We start from the raw sequence: 23,188 nt of genomic DNA, 5'->3' as shown, positions 1-23,188 counted from the left end.
CTTCTTCTTCTTCTTCTTCTTCTTTTCTTCTCCTTCCTCCTTCTTCCTTCTTCATCTATTTATTTGTTAGAATAAGTAGGAAGGGCAGATGGAGAGGAAGAGAGAATCCAAAGCAGACTCTGTGTTGAGTGTGGAGCCTAATGCGGAGTTTGACCTCATGACCCTGAGATCATGACCTGAGCCAAAGCCAAGAGTCAGATGCTCAACTGACTGTGCCACCCAGGTGCCCCCATTCCCAGCTCCAGAGGCCACTCACATGTCTTGATTTGTGACACCTTCCTCTATCTTCAGTTCAGCAATGGTGAGTCCAGTGCTTCTCACAGACTCTTCTGCTTTCCTTCTCTATGGACTCATCTCATTAGATTGGAGCCACTTGAGTAATTCCAGATAATTTCCCTATTTCAAGGTCAACTGATAAGGTAACCTTAATTCTATCTGTAACCTTAATTATTTTTTGCATGTAGCAGAATATATAAACAGATGCTGGGGATTAGGTGGCCATCTTTGAGGTGCCATCATTCCACCTGCCACAGTTACATGCTCAGGAGCGGGGGACTTGTGGAGCGTAGAATCTGCATATGATCAGTTTTACCTGATTCTGCTAAATAATTTTCCAAAGTGGTTGTACTCACCAAACACTATTCTGTTTTGTTGATCTATTTGTTTAATCATATGCTCATATCATACTGTCTGAGTTTCTGTAGTTTTTAATTAGTAAGTCTTAATATCTGGTAATGTAAATCTTCTTTCTTATTCTTCTTTGATATTGTATTTGCTATTTTAGTCTTGCATTTCCATATAAATTTTTGAATTAACTTGACTTCCACAATACCTGCTGGAATTTTGAATGGGATTGTTAGATTCTATAGATAATTTGGGGGAAGAATTCACATTTTATAATAGAGTCTTTTGTTTTTAAAAGATTTTATTTATTTATTCATGAGAGACACAGAGAGAGGAAGAGGCATAGACACAGGCAGAGGGAGAAGCAGGCTCTATGCAGGGAGCCTGATGTGGGACTTGATCCCGGGTCTCCAGGAGCACACCCTGGGCTGAAGGTGGCATTTAACCACTGAGCCACCCGGGCTGCCCCTATAATAGAGTCTTCTAATCCATGGATAAGGCATATCTGTCTTTATTTTGGTCTTCTTTATGTCTCTCAATAATGTTTTACAATCATCTATCCATTTATTTATTTGTTTTAGAGAGAGGGTGCGGATGGAGGGAGGGGCAGAGGGAGAGTGAGAGTGAGAATCTTAAGCAGACTCTGTGCTGAGCAGGGAACCTGACATGGGGCTTCATCTCACAACCCTGAGATCAATGACCTGAGTCAAAATCAAGAGTTGGACACTTAACTGACTGAGCCACCTAGGCACTCCAAACACTTAGGTTTTTATTTTTGCATATACTTTATTAGATCTTTTCCTAAGTGTTTGGTATTTTTGAAGCAATTATAAATGGTGTCATTTAATAATTAGTTTTCCAATTGTTGCTGTTGTTTAGAAATATAAAATTGTGTCCAATAACTCTGATTATTAATCATAGTAGTTTCTCATAGACTTCTATGGATTTTTTTAGTGTTCATATGATGTAATCAATAACTAATGACATCTTTACTCCTTTCCAGTCTCATTACTTTTCTCTTTCTTGTCTTATTGAGTCTGGGTGGCATCTCCAGCCCATCATTGAATGGGGATGGTGTGAGCAGCCATTTTTATTTTGCTCCAAACCTCAAGGAGAAGGATTTTTTAGACTTCACCATCAAGCATGATGTTTGGTTTGAGTGTTTTGAAGACACATCAACAGGTTAAGAAAATTTACTTCTATTCATAGTTTTTTCTTTTTTTTTTTTTTATTTTTTTTCTTTTTTTTCTTTTTTTTCTTTTTTTTTTTCTTTTTTATTTTTTTTATTTTTTTTTAAATTAATTTTTATTGGTGTTCAATTTACCAACATACAGAAAAACACCCAGTGCTCATCCCGTCAAGTGTCCACCTCAGTGCCCGTCACCCATTGCCCTCCAACACCCGCCCTCCTCCCCCCTTCCACCACCCCTAGTTCGTTTCCCCGAGTTTGGAGTCTTTATGTTCTGTCTCCCTTCCTGATATTTCCCAACATTTCTTCTCCCTTCCTTTATATTCCCTTTCACTATTATTTATATTCCCCAAATGAATGAGAACATACACTGCTTGTCCTTCTCCGATTGACTTATTTCACTCAGCATAATACCCTCCAGTTCCATCCACGTTGAAGCAAATGGTGGGTATTTGTCGTTTCTAATCGCTGAGTAATATTCCATTGTATACATAAACCACATTTTCTTTATCCATTCATCTTTCGATGGACACCGAGGCTCCTTCCACAGTTTGGCTATTGTGGCCATTGCTGATAGAAACATCGGGGTGCAGGTGTCCCGACGTTTCGTTGCATCTGAATCTTTGGGGTAAATCCCCAACAGTGCAATTGCTGGGTCGTAGGGCAGGTCTATTTTTAACTCTTTGAGGAACCTCCACACAGTTTTCCAGAGTGGCTGCACCAGTTCACATTCCCACCAACAGTGTAAGAGGGTTCCCTTTTCTCCGCATCCTCTCCAACATTTGTTGTTTCCTGCCTTGTTAATTTTCCCCATTCTCACTGGTGTGAGGTGGTATCTCATTGTGGTTTTGATTTGTATTTCCCTGATGGCAAGTGATGCAGAGCATTTTCTCATGTGCATGTTGGCCATGTCCATGTCTTCCTCTGTGAGATTTCTCTTCATGTCTTTTGCCCATTTCATGATTGGATTGTTTGTTTCTTTGGTGTTGAGTTTAATAAGTTCTTTATAGATTTTGGAAACTAGCCCTTTATCTGATATGTCGTTTGCAAATATCCTCTCCCATTCTGTAGGTTGTCTTTTAGTTTTTTTGACTGTATCCTTTGCTGTGCAAAAGCTTCTTATCTTGATGAAGTCCCAATAGTTCATTTTTGCTTTTGTTTCTTTTGCCTTTGTGGATGTATCTTGCAAGAAGTTACTGTGGCCGAGTTCAAAAAGGGTGTTGCCTGTGTTCTCCTCTAGGATTTTGATGGACTCTTGTTTCACATTTAGATCTCTCATCCATTTTGAGTTTATCTTTGTGTATGGTGAAAGAGAGTGGTCCAGTTTCATTCTTCTGCATGTGGATGTCCAATTTTCCCAACACCATTTATTGAAGAGACTGTCTTTCTTCCAATGGATAGTCTTTCCTCCTTTATCGAATATTAGATGACCATACATTTCAGGGTCCACTTCTGGGTTCTCTATTCTGTTCCATTGATCTATGTGTCTATTTTTGTGCCAGTACCACACTGTCTTGATGACCACAGCTTTGTAGTACAACCTGAAATCTGGCATTGTGATGCCCCCAGCTATGGTTTTCTTTTTTAAAATTCCCCTGGCTATTCGGGGTCCTTTCTGATTCCACACAAATCTTAAAATAATTTGTTCTAACTCTCTGAAGAAAGTCCATGGTATTTTGATAGGGATTGCATTAAACATGTAAATTGCCCTGGGTAACATTGACATTTTCACAATATTAATTCTGCCAATCCATGAGCATGGAATATTTTTCCATCTCTTTGTGTCTTCCTCAATTTCTTTCAGAAGTGTTCTATAGTTTTTAGGGTATAGATCCTTCACCTCCTTGGTAAGGTTTATTCCTAGGTATCTTATGCTTTTGGGTGCAATTGTAAATGGGATTGACTCCTTAATTTCTGTTTCTTCAGTCTCATTGTTAGTGTATAGAAATGCCATTGATTTCTGGGCATTGATTTTGTATCCTGCCACGCTACCAAATTGCTGTATGAGTTCTAGCAATCTTGGGGTGGAGGCTTTTGGGTTTTCTATGTAGAGTATCATGTCATCGGCGAAGAGGGAGAGTTTGACTTCTTCTTTGCCAATTTGAATGCCTTTAATGTCTTTTTGTTGTCTGATTGCTGAGGCGAGGACTTCCAGAACTATGTTGAACAGCAGTGGTGAGAGTGGACATCCCTGTCTTGTTCCTGATCTTAGGGGAAAGGCTCCCAGTGCTTCCCCATTGAGAATGATATTTGCTGTGGGCTTTTCGTAAATGGCTTTTAAGATGTCGAGGAAAGTTCCCTCTATCCCAACACTCTGAAGTGTTTTGATCAGGAATGGATGCTGTATTTTGTCAAATGCTTTCTCTGCATCCAATGAGAGGATCATATGGTTCTTGGTTTTTCTCTTGCTGATATGATGAATCACATTGATGGTTTTACGAGTGTTGAACCAGCCTTGTGTCCCAGGGATAAATCCTACTTGGTCATGGTGAATAATTTTCTTAATGTGTTGTTGGATCCTATTGGCTAGTATCTTGTTGAGAATTTTTGCATCCATGTTCATCAGGGATATTGGTCTGTAATTCTCCTTTTTGGTGGGGTCTTTGTCTGGTTTCGGAATTAAGGTGATGCTGGCCTCATAGAACGAATTTGGCAGTACTCCATCTCTTTCTATCTTTCCAAACAGCTTTAGTAGAATAGGTATGATTTCTTCTTTAAACGTTTGATAGAATTCCCCTGGGAAGCCATCTGGCCCTGGAGTCTTGTGTCTCGGGAGGTTTTTGATGACTGCTTCAATTTCCTCCCTGGTTATTGGCCTGTTCAGGTTTTCTATTTCTTCCTGCTCCAGTTTTGGTAGTTTGTGGCTTTCCAGGAATGCATCCATTTCTTCTAGATTTCCTAATTTATTGGCGTACAGCTGTTCATAATATGTTTTTAGAATCGTTTGTATTTCCTTGGTGTTGGTAGTGATCTCTCCTTTCTCATTCATGATTTTATTAATTTGAGTCTTCTCTCTCTTCTTTTTAATAAGGTTCGCTAATGGTTTATCTATCTTATTAATTCTTTCAAAGAACCAACTCCTGGTTCTGTTGATCTGTTCCACAGTTCTTTTGGTCTCGATATCATTTAGTTCTGCTCGAATTTTAATTAACTGTCTTCTTCTGCTGGGGGTGGGGTCCATTTGTTGCTTTTTCTCTAGTTCCTTTATGTGTAAGGTGAGCTTTTGAATTTGAGTTCTTTCCAGTTTTTGAATGGATGCTTGTATTGCGATGTATTTCCCCCTCAGGACTGCTTTTGCTGCATCCCAAAGATTTTGAACGGTTGTATCTTCATTCTCATTAGTTTCCATGAATCTTCTCAATTCTTCCTTAATTTCCTGGTTGACCTTTTCATCTTTTAGCAGGATGGTCCTTAACCTCCATGTGTTTGTGGTCCTTCCAAACTTCTTGTTGTGATTAAGTTCTAATTTCAAGGCATTATGGTCTGAGAATATACAGGGGACTATCCCGATCTTTTGGTATCGGTTCAGACCCGATTTGTGACCCAGTATGTGGTCTATTCTGGAGAAAGTTCCATGTGCACTTGAGAAGAATGTGTATTCAGTTGAGTTTGGATGTAAAGTTCTGTAGATATCTGTGAAATCCATCTGGTCCAGTGTATCATTTAAAGCTCTCGTTTCTTTGGATATGTTGTGCTTAGAAGACCTATCTAGTATAGAAAGAGCTAGATTGAAATCACCAAGTATAAGTGTATTATTATCAAAGTATTTCTTCAGTTTGGTTATTAATTGGTTTAAATATTTGGCAGCTCCCACATTTGGGGCATATATATTGAGAATTGTTAAGTCTTCTTGTTGGATAGATCCTTTGAGTATGAGATAGTGTCCCTCTTCATCTCTCACTATAGTCTTCAGGGTAAATTTTAATTTATCTGATATAAGGATGGCTACCCCTGCTTTCTTTTGAGGACCATTTGAATGGTAAATGGTTCTCCAACCTTTTATTTTCAGGTTGTAGGTGTCCTTCTGTCTAAAATGAGTCTCTTGTAGACAGCAAATAGATGGGTCCTGCTTTTTAATCCAGTCTGAAACCCTGCGCCTTTTGATGGGGTCATTAAGCCCATTCACGTTCAGAGTTACTATTGATAGATATGAGTTTAGTGTCGTCATATCTATTCAGTCCTTGTTTTTGTGGATTGTTCCACTGAACTTCTTCTTAAAGGGGAGTTTTAAGAGTCCCCCTTAAAATTTCTTGCAGAGCTGGTTTGGAGGTTACATATTCTTTCAGTTCCTGCCTGTCTTGGAAGCTCTTTATCTCTCCTTCCATTTTGAATGAAAGCCTTGCTGGATAGAGTATTCTTGGTTGCATGTTCTTCTCATTTAGGACCCTGAATATATCCTGCCAGCCCTTTCTGGCCTGCCAGGTCTCTGTGGAGAGGTCTGCTGTTACCCTAATATTCCTCCCCATAAAAGTCAGGGACTTTTTTTCTCTTGCTGCTTTAAGGATCTTCTCCTTATCTTTGGAATTTGCAAGCTTCACTATTAAATGTCGAGGTGTTGATCGGGTTTTGTTGATTTTAGGGGGGGATCTCTCTATTTCCTGGATCTGAATGCCTCTTTCCCTTCCCAGATTCGGAAAGTTTTCAGCTAGGATTTGTTCAAATACATATTCTGGCCCTCTGTCCCTTTCGGCGCCCTCGGGAACCCCAATTAAACGTAGGTTTTTCTTCCTCAGGCTGTCATTTATTTCCCTTAATCTATCCTCATGGTCTTTTAATTGCCTGTCTCTTTTTTCCTCAGTTTCCCTCTTTGCCATCAGCTTGTCTTCTATGTCACTCACTCGTTCTTCCACCTCGTCAAGCCTCGTCGTTAGGACTTCTAGCTTGGATTGTATCTCATTTAATTGATTTTTAATTTCTGCCTGATTGGATCTCAATTCTGCAGTCATGAAGTCTCTTGAGTCCTTTATGGTTTTTTCTAGAGCCACCAGTAGCTGTATAATAGTGCTTCTGAATTGGCTTTCTGACATTGAATTGTAATCCATATTTTGTAACTCTGTGGGAGAGAGGGCTGTTTCTGATTCTTTTTTTTGAGGTGAGGTTTTCCTTCCAGTCATTTTGCTCAGTGCAGAGTGGCCAAAAACAAGTTGTATTGGGAAAAGGAGAAAAAGAGAGAGAAGGAAAGAAAAGAGAAAAAGAAAAAAGAGAAAGAAGAAAAAAAAGGGGGGGGAAAGAGAAGAAAAAGAAAGAAAGGAGAAAAAAGAAAAAAAAGGGGGGGTGGGGGACGCAATCAGAAATCAAGAAGAAAGAGAGAAAAGAAAAAGAAAAAAAAAAAGCACAAAACAAAACAAAACAAAAACAAAAACAAAACAAAAAAAAAACACGTGGGAGTATCTTCCGATTCTGTGTTCTTTAAGTCCCTTGACTTCCCTTGGAACTTGTCCCTCTCGCTGGTCTTCTGGGGGAGGGGCCTGCTGTGCTGATTCTCAGGTGTTAGCACTTGGGGGAGCTGCTCTGCCCCTGCCTGGTGCAGGGCTCAGTGGGGGTTGTTCACCCCGTGAGGCCCCGGGAGGAAGCCACAGTGGCGGGGGCAGCTCTGGGACCCTGGGGTCAGCTCCCGCAGTAGCTCCGGGGCTCTCCGTCTGCAGGGCCTGGAGGCTCCCAGGCGGGGCCGCTGATCTGCTCAGTTCCAGGCAGGAGGGTCCTCGCTGTCCTGGGCCCTCCCGGCCTCTGCCTGTCCCGGGGGGAGGCCGGATCCTGGGCTGTGTCCCGGCGCCCTGGGCTCCGGGGCCTGCGCTATTGGATTCGCGCTCCCGGCGGTGCAGCCTCCTCCGCGGAGCCGCCGCCCGAGCCCCTCCGAGCTGTTCCCGGAGTCGCGCCGCCCCCTCCGGGCTGAGCTTCTTCCTCCGCCCGAGCCGCCGCTGCCAAGCTGTTCCCGGAGCCGCGCCGCCCCCTCCGCGGAGCTTCTTCCTCCGCCCGAGCCGCCGCCGCTGAGCTGTTCCCGGAGCCGCGCAGCCCCCTCCGCGGAGCCGCCGCCCGAGCCCCTCCGAGCCGCTCCGGGTCCCGCCGAGCGCTGCAGCCCTTAGGGAGCTCGGCGCACTCTCCGGGGCGCAGTTCCTCTGTTACTGTCCCCGGGAGCCCGAGGGCATCCCCGCCTTTCTGGGGATCCTGCTCCAATTCCCCGGGAGGCCTTTCCCCCGGGAAGGTCGGTGCAGCTCCTGCTCCTCCGGGACGGGGCTCTCCTGTCCTGGGGACACTCGCCCCGGCCTCAGCCCGGCTCCTCGCGGGGCCCCTCCCCCTTGGAGGCCTTTTGTGTCTTTATTTCTTTTTCCCCGTCTTCCTACCTTGATAGAAGCGCGAACTCTTCTCACTGTAGCGTTCCAGCTGGTCTCTCTTTAAATCTCAGGCTGAATTCGTAGATTTTCAGGATGATTTGAATGTTTTCTAGGTAATTTGTTGAGGACAAGTGACTTGGAGACCCTACTCTGCCGCCATCTTGCCCCTCCCCCCTAGTTTTTTCTTTTTATCATGAATGGATTTTTAATTTTATACAGTAATGTTTCTTCCTCCACTGACATGATCATATGTTCTATAGATATGGTTACTTAAGTAGATTTTTGAATGCTAAATCAATCTTGCTTTTCTAGAATAAGTCTGTTTGATCACACTGTACTACCCTTTAATACTGTTTGGTACTTTGATAGCATTTTATATCGTATAGTTTTGTAATGTTTTCTTTAGTGATTATAGATTTGACTTTCATTTCCCTTTTATTTAATGCCTCTGTGAAGCTTTTGTATCAAGGTTTGCTAGCCTCAGATATTGAATTGGAAATGTTCTCTCCTTCCCTTTCTCTGGATAAATGGATATAAGTTTGTGTTATTTTGACGCATGGCAAAGTTACCCAGCCTGGAGTTTTTGGTTAGAAAGTGACCCAGGAGGGGTGCTTCCAGCCTGATTCAATGTCCATCAGTCGATTCAGTGTCCAACTGGTGATTTTGGCTCAGGTCATGATCTTGGGGTCCTGAGATCGAGTCCCGAGTCTAGCCCCACACTCAGTAGGGAATCTGCTTGAAAATTCTCTCCGTCTGCCTCTGCCTACCCCCTATTTGTGGATACAATCTCTGTTTCTCAAATAAATAAATAAATCTTAAAAAAAAAGAAATAATAACCCAGGCGGGAGGGATGCAGGACCTGCTTGTCATGGAGCCAAGGAATATGATAGGAAGAGGCATCTGAAGGAAACAAAGATGGAACATACAGCACTTTAGCTATGTGGCTCCAGTGGACATGAAAAGGGCATAGTGTCTGAGTCTCAAGGTCTGAAGAATTTTCAAAACCTGTGCCCACAGTTGGCTGACTTTCCCCTGATATGAACCAGCATCAACTCCCAAACTATAAACTCCCTCATTTGCTCTTTTGTTGTCCTTGTTATATTAAGAGTTTAAATAAAAATGCTTTACACACAAAAACAAATAAACGAGGGGCCTGAATCCCAAGACTTCAGTGAGTCTGACTTCCTGCTGCTTCCCCTCAGAGTGCCTGCTGTTTCAGGGCTGAGAAATTGGGCAGAATGGGGCTGATCGGAAGCAAATGATAAGCAGTGAGTTCTAGCACCTGGGGAGACAGGAGTCTGGAGTTCTGCAGAGAAGTGAGCCTCATACTCTCTGTTTTCTGCCCACAACATTTATCTAGAAATTGGTACTGAGGTATACAATAAGGTATAATAAGGTATATAATAAATAATACATGATGATGAAGATAGATGATAGATAGATAATAGATAGATAGTCTCTTTCTATAACATCCAATAACAATGATCCCAGGTCTTGGCTTCTACAAATGAACCAGAGCTCCATGATTCCAGGGCCATGTTAGGAAAATTACAAGGTGAAGCCTGGAGCATCTTGTGCCAAAAAAGCAAGGAGGGGCTCACAGAGTGGAAGCATGTTACAGGGATACAGGAGCCATCCTGGAGGGCCTCCTGTTGGTCAAGTCTGAGATGGTTTGAATGTCAAGAGAAACAGTGAGAGAACGGACTAACTCAGTAAAATAGGAAATCATATTACAGATATAGATACATAAGTGATTACATCGAAAATTCTATGATGAAGGGGGTATTTATATAGTTGGAAAGTGTTTCCCTACAAAATGCTTAGTAATTTCAAAGGAGAAAGAGTATCATCACGGTGGAGACTGTGGGAGATCCCAGCTTCAGTGCGTGATTGTCAGTAGTACAAGGAGAACTTGTGTGCCTCCTACAAGGACATAGGCACAGCATTACCTCAAGATGTTTTGCCAAAGACACACGACTTTAATCTATGCATGAGGACATGTCAGATGATCCAGATGAGGGGCCTTCCATGTTCTGCAAACAGCTGGCTGTGGTGTTGGAAAGTACGCAGGGACTGGAGAGGAGACACGGAGTACCTTTTACTCTGCAGGGTGTTATTATAGATGAGACTTGAGTACAAGCCAGAAGGCCAGGTATCAGCTCTACATCCGTGACAGCTCCCTCATTTTCAAGGATGCACTGCATTTGTGTGTGGGGAAAAGTCCTTGTTTGTAGGAAATACATGCCAAAATCTTCAGGGGTGATGTGGTGTCAGTTTTGCAACTTTCTCACAAATGTATGTCTAGATTTTCTCTCAGTTTGTGATTATTTCAAAATTATAAGAAACAAATTGAATTTATAGCTTTCCCACTAAGAAAACTCCAGGCCTGGCTGGCTTTCATTTGGTAAATTCTGTCAAAAACCTAAGGAATAATTTAATTCAATATTATAGAAAATCTTTTAGAAAATAGAGGCAGGAATACTTCTGAGATCATCTCATGGACCCAGGATACCAGTGATGCCAAACCAGACAAGGATATTAATAAGAAAAGAAAATTGCAAACCAGTGTCCCCCCATGAACAGAAAAGTCCTCAACAAAATATTGGCAAATTGATGGAGCAACCCATAGAAAGAATAATACATCACCATTTCCTTGTTGTGTGACCTTGGGCATTTTACTTGGCTGCTCTGAACCTCATGGCCCTCACACACCCTTCCGAGGATAGTGCCTCGAACATTCGTTCTAATGATTTCCCCATCTTTTTCACCGCAGTAGGCCAGAGCCAGTATGAGGACCCCAGCCCCGGGGCACAGTCACTGGGTCGAGGAGCAGACCTGCTGCCTCTGCGGGGCCCATCAGTTTCTCTCTTCCTGGAACTCAGGTCTTGAGCGGTGACCAAAGGCAGCCACAAGAGGACATGGAGGTGGCACCCACTGTTCCCACAGCAGCCGGGACTCCGTCTTCCCAGGTGTCTGTCTCTCCCTTTGGCACAATGAGGAATGACTTCACCTCTCAGTACATCCCCATTGCTTTGGTGGTTAGAGTGAATTTCTCTTGCTTGTAAGCAGCGCTTCTCACTGTGGGAGAGGAGAGGATGTGCCTGCACATGGGTGAGGGGGTGGAACTTGAGGGAAGGGCGAGGAGGGCTGAGTCCCCGACAGCAGGTCAGACGGTCAGCCCTGAGGGGAGTGACCTCAGGGTGGGTAGTGAAGAGAGCAATATTTACATGAACATAGCTGAAACTTGCCTGCTTGATGAAAGATTAAGAGTTGGACTCATTTTAAAAAAAGATTTTATTTATGCATGAGAGACGCAGAGAGTGGCAGAAACACAGGCAGAGGGTGAAGCAGGCTCCCTACGGGGAGCCCAATGTGGGACTCGATCCCAGGATCCCAGGATCACACCATCAGCCAAAGGCAGACCAGACGCTCAACCACTGAGCCACCCAGGTGCCCCCAACTCAGTTTTTGACTTTGGAGTGCTGGCAGCCTCCGAGCCTCACCTTCCTCTTTCCTTTTGTCCCATGTCTGGGTGAGTTGGTGAGAAAGCTAAATGCTCCCTCCTTTGGCAGGTGGGAGATTCAAACAGAGAGTCCCTGAGCCAGTGTTGCACTGGGGATTTGTGGTGATTTCCTAAATGCCATAATATATGTAATTCATTCTGAATGTCCTAGTCCTCAAATGTCCAGTTCCCAGAGGGAGAAGAAGGAAAAATAAAGGGGGCTGGAATAAAACCCTGTCTCTTAATTTCCCCGGCGGCTTCTTTAGCCAGTAGGTTTGCAACAATGGCAGTCTACCTCCCTGCTTGTACCTCCAAGATCAGAAGCAGCAATCACAATATAAATCCCTGATACTTGTCGGGAAAGATCCATATTGTCTACATTAGCCCCCCAAAATCACATTCATGACATGTCAGGGACGCAGACATGGATGTCTGCCATGTGGCCGAAGATGAGGATTGAGTGGCCACCACATGCTGAGAGTGGAGAGAAACCACAGTGTGCTGCCCAGTCTTTCCCCTGAAGGCTGCAAGCCTTTGAAAAGACCCCAGAATAAGTACAATTTTTGTCTAGAATGGGAGATGTTTTCCTGGAGCTGCCTGCTTTGCCACCTTCTCTAACATCATTCTAAGACCATTCACAGTTACTGTAATCCTTGCCTTTCTGAAAATTTGTTCCAGAGGTGCCTGGGTAGACTCCATCAGCTAAGGGTCTGACTCTTGATTTCAGCTCAGGTCATGGCCTCGGGGTTGTTAGAGTGAGCCCCGCATGGAGTTTGCTTGGGATTCTCTCTCTCTCTCTCTCTCTCTCTCTTTTAAGATTCATTTATTTTTTATTTTTATTTTTTTATAATAAATTTATTTTTTATTGGTGTTCAATTTGCCAACATGCAGAATAACACCCAGTGCTCATCCCATCAAGTGCCCCCCTCAGTGCCCGTCACCCATTCACCCCCACCCCCCGCCCTCCTCCCCTTCCACCACCCCTAGTTCATTTCCCAGAGTTAGGAGTCTTTATGTTCTGTCTCCCTTTCTGATATCTCCCACACATTTCCTCTCCCTTCCCTTATATTCCCTTTCACTATTATTTATATTCCCCAAATGAATGAGAACATATAATGTTTGTCCTTCTCTGATTGACTTACTTCACTCAGCATAATACCCTCCAGTTCCATCCACGTTGAAGCAAAGGGTGGGTATTTGTCATTTCTAATGGCTGAGTAATATTCCATTGTATACATAAACCACATCTTCTTTATCCATCATCTTTCGATGGACACCGAGGCTCCTTCTAGTTTGGCTCTTGTGGACATTGCTGCTAGAAACATCGGGGTGCAGGTGTCCCAGAGTTTCATTGCATCTGTATCTTTGGGGTAAATCCTCAACAGTGCAATTGCTGGGTCGTAGGGCAGATCTAATTTTAACCCTTTGAGGAACCTCCACACAGTTTTCCAGAGTGGCTGCACCAGTTCACATTCCCACCAACAGTGTAAGAGGGTTCCCTTTTCTCCACATCCTCTCCAGCATTTGTGGTTTCCTGCCTTGTGTGAGGTGATACAGTCAACAAAACTAAAAGACAACCTACAGAATGGGAGAAGATATTTGCAAATGACCTATCAGATAAAGGGCTAGTTTCCAAGATCTATAAAGAACTTATTAAACTCAACACCAAAGAAACAAACAATCCAATCATGAAATGGGCAAAAGACACGAACAGAAATCTCACAGAGGAAGACATAGACATGGCCAACATGCACATGAGAAAATGCTCCGCATCACTTGCCATCAGGGAAATGCAAATTAAGATTCATTTATTTATTTGTGATAGAAACGGAGAGAGAAAGAGAGAGGCAGAGACACAGGAGGAGGGAGAAGCAGGAGGAGGGAGCCCGGCGTGGGACTTGATCCCGGGACTCCAGGATCGCGCCCTGGGCCAAAGGCAGGCACCAAACCGCTGAGCCACCCAGGGATCCCCAGGATTTTCTCTCTTGATCTCCTTCTGCCCCTCCCACCCTGCTTGTACTCTCTTTCAAAAAAAAATGTGTTCCATCTGTTCTTTGTTTTCCAGCATTTCCAATTTGGAGATTACTGGACATTGGTTCTAAACTGACACTAATTTCAGGAGACCTAAAATGTCACTGTGGTCCACAAGTCAGCACGGGGGCTTAGGGAGACCAGGTGAGCAAGGCAGTTTGGTGCCAGGGCATCTCCGAGCGCACCTGGTATGTTTCCAGAGCGATCTTGTGTAACGGAATTACATTTATTGAATTCACATACTCAGTAACTGGCCGAACCGCGTTGCTTCCCTGGCTGCTGGAATAGCGCTATACCGGTGGGAAGGAAGAGGGGTAGAATTCACTAGAACTCTTTCTACTTAGGAAAATAGTAAACCAACAGAAATTCCACATTCTGGAAGAGATGAATGCCACCATGAAGGACTTGAAAGGACTTGGAAAATTGGGGGGTGGGTGGTGAATCTCTCTTAGGTTATTCAATTCACATATCTGGCCTGTGCAGAAAACAGAAGGATCTTGTAAAATGATGGTAAATTCTAGTAAGCTTAACTAGATGGTATCTCCAATTGTAAGTGTTGTTCCAGATGTGGTTTTATTGCTGAGCAAATTAACACATCCCCCATACCTGGGTATGCAGCTTTTGATCTGGAAAATGCCTTTACCACACCTTGACATCTATTAGTAAAGACCAACAGAATATTTTTCCTTTAGCTGGCGAGACCAGAAGTACACGTTCCCTATCCTACCTCAGAGGTATATCTGCTCTCTAACTATGTATCATAATTTGGTCCACAGGGATCTTGATTGCCTTTCCCTTCCACAGGACACCACATGGGTCCTGATGGCATTATATTGATTGACCTAGTGAGTAAGAAGTAGCAAATACTCCAGAGTTATTGGCAACACATTGGCATGTCAGAGGGTGAGAACTAAATATGATAAATTCAAAGGCCTTTCTCCTCAGTGAAATTTCAGAGGTCCCTTGGCACCAGGCATGTCAAGATATTCCTTCTAAAGGGCAAAAAAAGAGGCAGAATGCCTAGTGGGCCTCCTTGGATTTTGGAGACAACATATTCCTCATTTGGGTCCATTTACTGAGTGACCTTGAAAAGCTGCTAGTTTTGGGTGGGACTCAAAATGAGAGAAGGCTCTGCAATAGGTCCAGGCTGTCATGCAAGCTGCTCTGCTACTTGGGCTGTATGATGCAGCAGATCCAGTAGTTCTCAAAGCAGCAGTGGTAGGTAGAGGCCTTCTGGATGTGAGTCACAATGTGGACACCTAGTATTTGTGAGGAAAGTCCTATTATCCTCCAAAAACCCTATCATCTCTCTTTGGGGAACAGCTTTTGGCTTGCTACTGGGCCTTGGTAGAGACTGAATGCTACCATGGGCCACCAAGTTACTATGCAGCCTAAGCTTCCAGTATTAAGCTAGACATCGTCTGACCAATAAAGCCATAGGGTCGGGCATGCACTGCAGTATTCCATTGTTGAATGGAAGCGGTCCATACAAGATTAGGCTTGTACATGCCCTGAAGGCACAAGGAAATTACACGAAGACATAACCCAAAAACCCACGGACCTCACTCCTGCTACATTACCTTCTCTCTCCTAGCCTGCATCTGTGGCCTCCTAGGGATGTCTGCACTATTAGTTGACTAGGAAAGTGAAAGCTCAAGCCTGGTTTACAGATAATATGCACGCACCATTCAAAAGTGGACAAATGTGGCACCACAGTCCCTTTCTGGGACATCCATGAAGGACAGTGGTGAAAGGAAATCTTCTGAGTGGGAACAATCAGGTGCAGCTAATTGTTCATTTTGCTTTGGAAGAAGTAGTCAGAAGTATGGGTATATACAAGGTTTTGGGCTGTGGCCAACGGTTTAGCTGGATGGTTAGCAATTTGGAAGGAATATGATTAGAAAATTGGTGACAAAGAGGTGTGGGGAGGAGAAATGTGGATAGACCTTTGAGTGTTCAGTAAACATGAAGATATTTTTGGGAGCTACTGTACTGGGTGGGATCATTTATCTCAATTAGCAAGGGGAAATTGGGCTGCTACTACACAGTGGAAGTAAGGCCAAGGGTGTCTGAAATACAAGCGAGCCTTTAGGATGACTTTTACTACTACCAGTTTCTGTGATTAAAGCTGATGGAAAACTACACTGATCCAATTCAGGCAGGAGTATTAATGATCCCCACACTTCAGAAATGAAGATTTGTGTAATCCATCTGTCTAAGAACTCCACCTAAGCCCCACACATTATTAAAAAGCTCAAAATGGATATCAAGCATATGTATACTGTAAAACTATAAAACTCTTAGAAGATAAAATAGGAGGAATTCCTTGTGCCCTGGGTCTTGGTAAAGAGTTCTTAAACATGACAAAAAATGGGGCAGCTGGGCGGCTCAGTTAGCGAAGCCTTGGACTTTGGCCCAGGTCATGATCTCAGGGTCTTGGGATTGAGCCCTGTGTGAGGCTCTGTGCTGAGCTGGGAGTCTGCTTGAGGATTCTCTCTCTCCCTTTGCAAACCCCCCCCCCCATCTCTCTCAAATAAATAAATCTTTAAAAACAAAACAAATGAAAAATCCCAGGGCACCAAAAGCATGATCTGTAATAGGAAAAATTGGACTTCATAAAAATTAAAATCATTTGTTCTCTGAAAGATTCTGTTAAAAAGATAAAAAGACAAGCTACATCCTGAGAGAGAATATTTACATGCTATATTATTTGACAAAGGAGTCCTATCTAGATTATGTGAAGAAGCCTGAGAACTCAATGTTTAAAAAACAATCTAATTATAAAATGGACACCCAAAAAGAAAGACACAAAGAGAAATTTCACTGAATAAGATATACAAATGACAGATAAGCACATGAAAAGATGTTCAACGTCACTACCCTTTAGTAAAGTATTGAGACCATGATAAGGTATCACTACACAGCTATCAAAATAGCTAAAATATAAGATAATGGCATATGCAAGTTACCTCAAACTGGATTAAAGACCTAAATATAAGATCCCAAACTCCAAAATTCCTAGCAGGAAACACAGGGGAAAGCTTCGTAACATTGGATTTGGCAGTGATTTCTGGGACGTGACACCAAAAGCATAGGCAATAATAGCAAAGACAAATGGGACTACATCAAACTTTAAAACACTCATGCATCAAAGGGCACAATGGACAGAGTGAAAAAAGTCTATAGAATGGGAGAAAAGATTTGTAAATCATTAAAGTGATAAGGGATTAATAATATAAGGAATATGTAGACAACTCCTACAACTCAACAGGAAAAAATCAAGTAAGTTGGTTTAAAAATGATCCAACAATATGAACAGACCTTTCTCCAAAGAAGATATACAAATGACCAACAAGTTTACAAAAGATGCTCAACATCATCATTTCATTAGAGAAATGCAAATCAAAACCACAGTTAAATATCACTCCACACCCATTAGGAAGAGTACTATCAAAAGATCAGAAAACAACAAGTGTTGACAAGGATGTGGAAAAATGAGAAGCTCTGGAAAACCACTATGGGAAACCGTGTGGCAGTTCCTCAAAAAAAGCAAAAGTAGAACTACCATGTAATTTATCAATTTCATTTCTGGGTATAATCCAAAAGAATTGAAAGCAGGTCTTGAGATATTTCCACACCCCTGTTCATAGCAGCATTATTCACAAAAGGTGAACACAAGGGGATCCCTGAGTGGCTCAGCAGTTTAGCGCCTGCCTTTGGCCCAGGGCGCGATCCTGGAGTCCCAGGATCGAGTCTCGCGTCGGGCTCCTGGCATGGAGCCTGCTTCTCCCTCTGCCTGTGGCTCAGCCTCTCTCTCTCTCTATGTCTTTCATGAATAAACAAATAAAATCTTTTTTTAAAAAAAAAGGTAAACACAAGAAATCCATGAATGGATGGAAGAATATACAGAGTGTGGTATATACATCTACTGGCATGTCATTCAACCTTAAACGGCAATCCTGTCACACACTACAGAATGGACATTAAGCCTAGTACTATGAACCAGTCACAATATGACAAATACTATATGATTCCAGTTAATGAGGTATCTTAAGTAGCCAAATTCATAGCAATAGAAAGAATGGTGGTTACCAGATGTTGGGATTAAGGGGAGAAGGAGGGCATTGGTTAATGGGCATAGAATTTCAGATTTGAAAGATGGAAAAGTTCAGGAGATCCATTGCACAACAACATGAATATACTTAACACCTCTGAGCTATATGCTTATAAACAGTGAAGATGGTAGATTTTACATTATTTGTAGTGTACCACAATTTTTAAGAAGATAACCACATACTAAATATTGGGGAGGATGTACAGCAACTGGATTGCTCCTACACTGTGGTAGGGTTGTAAATGTCCCAGCCACTCTGGAAAACAGTTTCGCAGTTACTTTAAACATTGAATATACCTGTATCACACAGTACATCAGTTGTGCTTCTGGGCATTTGTTTCGGAGAAATGGAAACTTATGTTTACACAAAGATTCGTATACAGTTGTTCAGAGTAATGCAAAACTGTTGTCTGTTTGTGGTAGCCATACTGCAAAACAACTATAGAGTTTGTCAGTAGGCAAACGTTAAATGAACTGTGGGCCACTGATATCAGGAATTTTATTCCACAGTGAAAAGAATTTAGCTACTGATGCCTGCACAACGTGGATGGATCCAGAGACTAATGCTCAGTGATAAAAACCAAATCCCAGAAGATTATATGCTGTATAATTACATGATATTTATATAGCAATCTAGAAATAGCAAAAATAAAGTGATGGAAAACAGATATGTGGTGGTGGGGTGAATGTGAGTATGAAGAAGTAGCAAGAGGGAACATTTAGGGGATCCCTGGGTGGCGCAGCGGTTTGGCGCCTGCCTTTGGCCCAGGGCGCGATCCTGGAGACCCGGGATCGAGTCCCACGTCAGGCTCCCGGTGCATGGAGCCTGCTTCTCCCTCTGCCTGTGTCTCTGCCTCTCTCTCTCTCTGTGTGTGTGACTATCATAAATAAATAAAAATTAAAAAAAAAAAAAGAGGGAACATTTATGTAGATGGAATAGGTTTTTTTGTAAAGATTTTTATTATTTTTATTTATTCATGAGAGGCACACAGAGAGAGGCAGAGACACAGGCAGGGGGAGAAGCAGGCTCCTGCGGGGAGCCCGATGTGGGGCTCGATCCCAGAACCCTGGGGTCACACCCTGAGCTGAAGGCAGACACTCAACCACTGAGCCACTCAGGCATCTCTGGGTGGAATAGTTTTGTATCTTGAGGGAGGTAGCGGTTACATGAACCTACACATGAGCCAAATACTGTACATATACATTGCATCATCATCAAATTGTTCTATATCGTACCCTATTGTGAAAGATATAATAATCATTAGGGGAAACTTGGTGAAGGGTTAATATGACTTTTCTGCCCTGATAACCTCCTGTGAATCTATAATTATTTCAGAAAGAAACATTTAAATAAAAGAGATTTTTTCCTGTATTTAAAGTTGTGTACATTATATCACTGACCCTGTATTGAGAATTAAAATAAAAACTGGATTGATTTGGTCACTGAACAAGACAAAGCAATATGCTTGTTTTATATGGAAATTTCAGAAACCTGAAATTCAACTCTGAATAGTCACCACCCCAGCCTCAGGGATGCTGCACTGTGGCCAGTGTCCGCATAGTTTGGTCCGCTGAGAGAACTGAACGTCTGATTAGCATCCCATCATTACTCTGGAACCCTGAGGAATAATTTACAACTAGGCCAACCTGGGAGCCGTCTGTTACATCAGAAGGTAATTGTGCACTTGTGACTGACACTCTTAATGACCCTAACAGGAGACACCCGGCACCACCGAGTCCCGCTCAGGCTCCTGTGTACATGCTGTACATGCCGGGCTGAGTCCCTGTACACAAGGCCAATTCCATTTTGGATAACAAAGCAGTTAGTGCCCAGGGGGGAGATGAAGTCACATGGCCCCTTCCCCATAACCCTGACATCCTGCCATTGCTCTTCAGCATGGCCCATGAGCGTTGTCTTCCTGCCCTGGAGCCACAGAGACGGGCTTTGGTAAGGATGCTGCTGTGACTGGGGTCTCGGCTGCAAAGGAGATACTAAGTCCTTTCCTGAACTCTGCTACTCATTTTATTCTCTTCTTTTCAAATCTAAACTTGATCTTCTATCTCTTAAAATTTCCCCTTTATTTCTTCTTTGTATTAATTTTTTATGGTATGATAAGCATTTTGGTTTTGCTATACCACTTTATAAAAAAGATTTTATCTATTTACTCATGAGAGACAGAGAGAGGGAGGCAGAGGGACAGGCAGGCTCCCCATGGAGCAGGGTCCCCGATGCAGGACTCAATCCAGGGACTTGGGGATCACGACCTGAGCTGAAGGCGGATGCTCAAATGCTGAGCCACCCAGGTGCCCCTACTATATCACTTTTTAAAAATTGTTCTATTATCTTCTTTTGCTGTTATATTAGTTAATTCCCCACTCATTAAATTCTTAAATTTCTCCTTTGGCTTTCCTAGCTATCTCCATCTTTCTTCTTTAATTGCATGTATTAAAAAAAAATCTCTACGTTTAATTGAGATAACATTATTAGTGCACATGGTCTTACGTATACTTGATGATAGATTGACATATACCATGCATGTACTGATTGCGTAGCCTAGTCTTTGCCTTTCCTCCGTATTCCTTCCTGGTCCTTCACACTTTGGAGCTCATCCAACTTACTACTTCTATTCCCATTTCTTGCTTTCTTTTATTGGTTGCACTTTCTCTTCAGCTTTTATGCACTTTTTGTTGTTTTGTTGTTTTTAAGGATTTATTTATTTATTTGAGAGAGAGAGAGTGTGAGCAAGTGTGGGGTGTGAGGGGGCAGGGGGAGAAGGAAAGAGAGTCTTAAGTAGACTCTGCTTTGAGTGTGGAGCAGGACCCGGCTCCAACTCAGGACCCATGAGGTTATGATCTGAGCCAAAACCAAGAGTTGGACACTTAACCAACTGCACCACCCAGGTGCCCTGTATGCACTTGTTTTTAAGCCGTTTTTAAAGATACTCTACAGTCTTTTATTTCTTTTAATTATGTACCTAATCGTTTTCCCCCAGGTTAGTATTTTATGTAATTTTTCTCATTATTCCATTTATCTGCTTCTGCAACCCTGTCACTCTCCCTTTCTGTTAATAATCACGGTATTTCTGCTGTTTCCAAGATCTTCACTACCATACCCTATTTCCAGAAGTACATTTGTTGTCCTTTTGCATTTCTTCCCCTTTTCCTTTGTTTCTCTTATAGTCAATATTCCTTCTTCTAGCCTGAGTACAATGCACATATCCAAATACATTCTGCATACCAGAATTTGCGGTTATGTTTGTGGCAAAGAACTCCTCCTCCCTAGGGCTTGTTAGCACACTCACTTTATGTCTTAATTTTAGAGACATAAAAATCTTTTAATATTTTTATTTACACTTGGGCTTTTAAAAAATTCAAGAAAAATATATTGGGTCTAATCTCTTGAAGATAATTATTCTATAAAATATTTAATAGATTTGTTTCTACAATTAGGTGTTCAGTGCATATGAAAATGATATTTTATGTGACATGATATCAGAAATATCTCAGGTCATACTTAGAAAAGAACCTACAGTACGGTTGTAAACCATACTTCTTTACTTGATCACATGTATCGGGACTAAAAAACTGTGTTGATTGACTGCTGGGAACTCTAATTTGTTTCATAAGGTGCTCCTGGCACCAAACCCATCATATCTTAATGATGTAGCTTCATACTGATTTACCTTGATACTTCATGGAAAAATTCTTTACATTCTTTTCTTCCTTTAAAATTGCTTTGATTATTTTTGACATTGTGAGTATCATAGACATTTGTACAGGTGAAAAAATCATCTTGAGAATCAGACCTGGATTCTATAATACTTATGCATCATTGTGGAAACATGGACGTTATTTGCATATTATATCTTTGAGGCTTTGAACATGAAAAATTATATGCTTTTTCTCTTACTGCTTTCACATGTCTTTTGTTTTTATTTATACTTACTTGATATTTTTATACTGTTTAGGTAGTATCTCAACCTTAAACTTTATTTTATAGAAGGAGTTTGTTTCTGGTATATAAATGCAAATGGTTATAGTATAGTGATATTTTTATCCATTTACCTTGTAAAATTCTTATTTGTAATTTTTAAACTCTAGATTCTTTGCAGTTTATACTTAGAAAATGATACCGTCTAATGAGAAAATTGTGGGGTTTCTTTCCTTTCCAAAATGTGTACTAGTCATTTTCTTGCCTTAGCTTGTAGATCATCTCCTCTGGTACAAAAAATGGTGAGTCAACCTGGTATTTTCCCGTTCAAAGAGAGGTTGCAGTATTTAGTCATTTTGCAGGATGATCACAGGCCCAGATAATAATTATTTTCCTAAGTTAAGCATGTACCATTTTGTTCTTGGTTTCCTACCATTTGTTTTAATTTTGAATGCACTTTGAATTTTATCAAGGAATTTTGATACAAGTATTGAGGTAGTCATAGTTTAAGTTGTGAATATAGTTAATTTTATTGACTTATTTGATTTTTTTTTACTAATTTATTTTTTTAATTTAAATTCAATTTCCTGACATATAGTATATCATTAGTTTCAGATGGAGTTTTCAATAATTCATCAGTTGTGTATAACACCCAGTGCTCATTCCATCACGGGTATCCTTAATGCCCATCACCCAGTTACCCCTTCACCACCCACCTCCAGCAACCCTCGGTTTGTTTCCCAGACATGAGTCTCTCATGGTTTGTCTTCCTCTCTAATTTTTCCCCATTCAGTTTCCCCTTCTTCCCATACAGTCCCTTGCACTATTTCTTATATTTGGTATGTGAGTGAAACCATATGATAATTTTACTTTTTCCTGCCCATTTTGAGGATTTTTTTTTTTAAAACTAATTGCTATGATTGAAAATTCCAGGATAATACCGAAGGGAAGCAGTGAAAGCAGGCATCTTTGTCTTGTGCTTGATCTTAGGAGGGGAGCTTTCAGTCTTTCAGGCACCATTTAGTATGGTGCTACTTTTGGGGTTTTCATATATGCCCTTTCTCATGTTGAGGAAGTTACCCTCTATTCCTAGAATATTGAGTTTTTTTTTTTTATCATGAAAGGATGCTTTTTTTTCCTCCCAAATGCACTGAAATGATGGTATGGATTTTCCCCTTATTCCATTAATGTGCTGTATTACAGTATTTGATTTTATATGTTGAACCACCGTTGCATTCCTAGGATAAATTTCACTTGATCATAGTATGTCCTCCTTTTAATATGATACTGGATTTAGTTTGCTAGTATTTTGTTGGGGAATTATGCATTTATGTTCATAAGGGATTTTGTTCCCCCCCTTTTATTTTCCTTGTGATGCCTTTGTCTGGCTATGATATCAGTATAATGCTGACTTCATGGAATATGTTAGGCACTGTTCCCTCCTATTCTTTGGAAGAATTTGAGA

The sequence above is a fragment of the Vulpes vulpes genome, unplaced genomic scaffold (assembly GCF_048418805.1).
Source record: "Vulpes vulpes isolate BD-2025 unplaced genomic scaffold, VulVul3 u000000659, whole genome shotgun sequence".
In the NCBI taxonomy this organism is placed as follows: Eukaryota; Metazoa; Chordata; class Mammalia; order Carnivora; family Canidae; genus Vulpes; species Vulpes vulpes.
Note: the sequence above shows the minus strand (reverse complement) of the source record.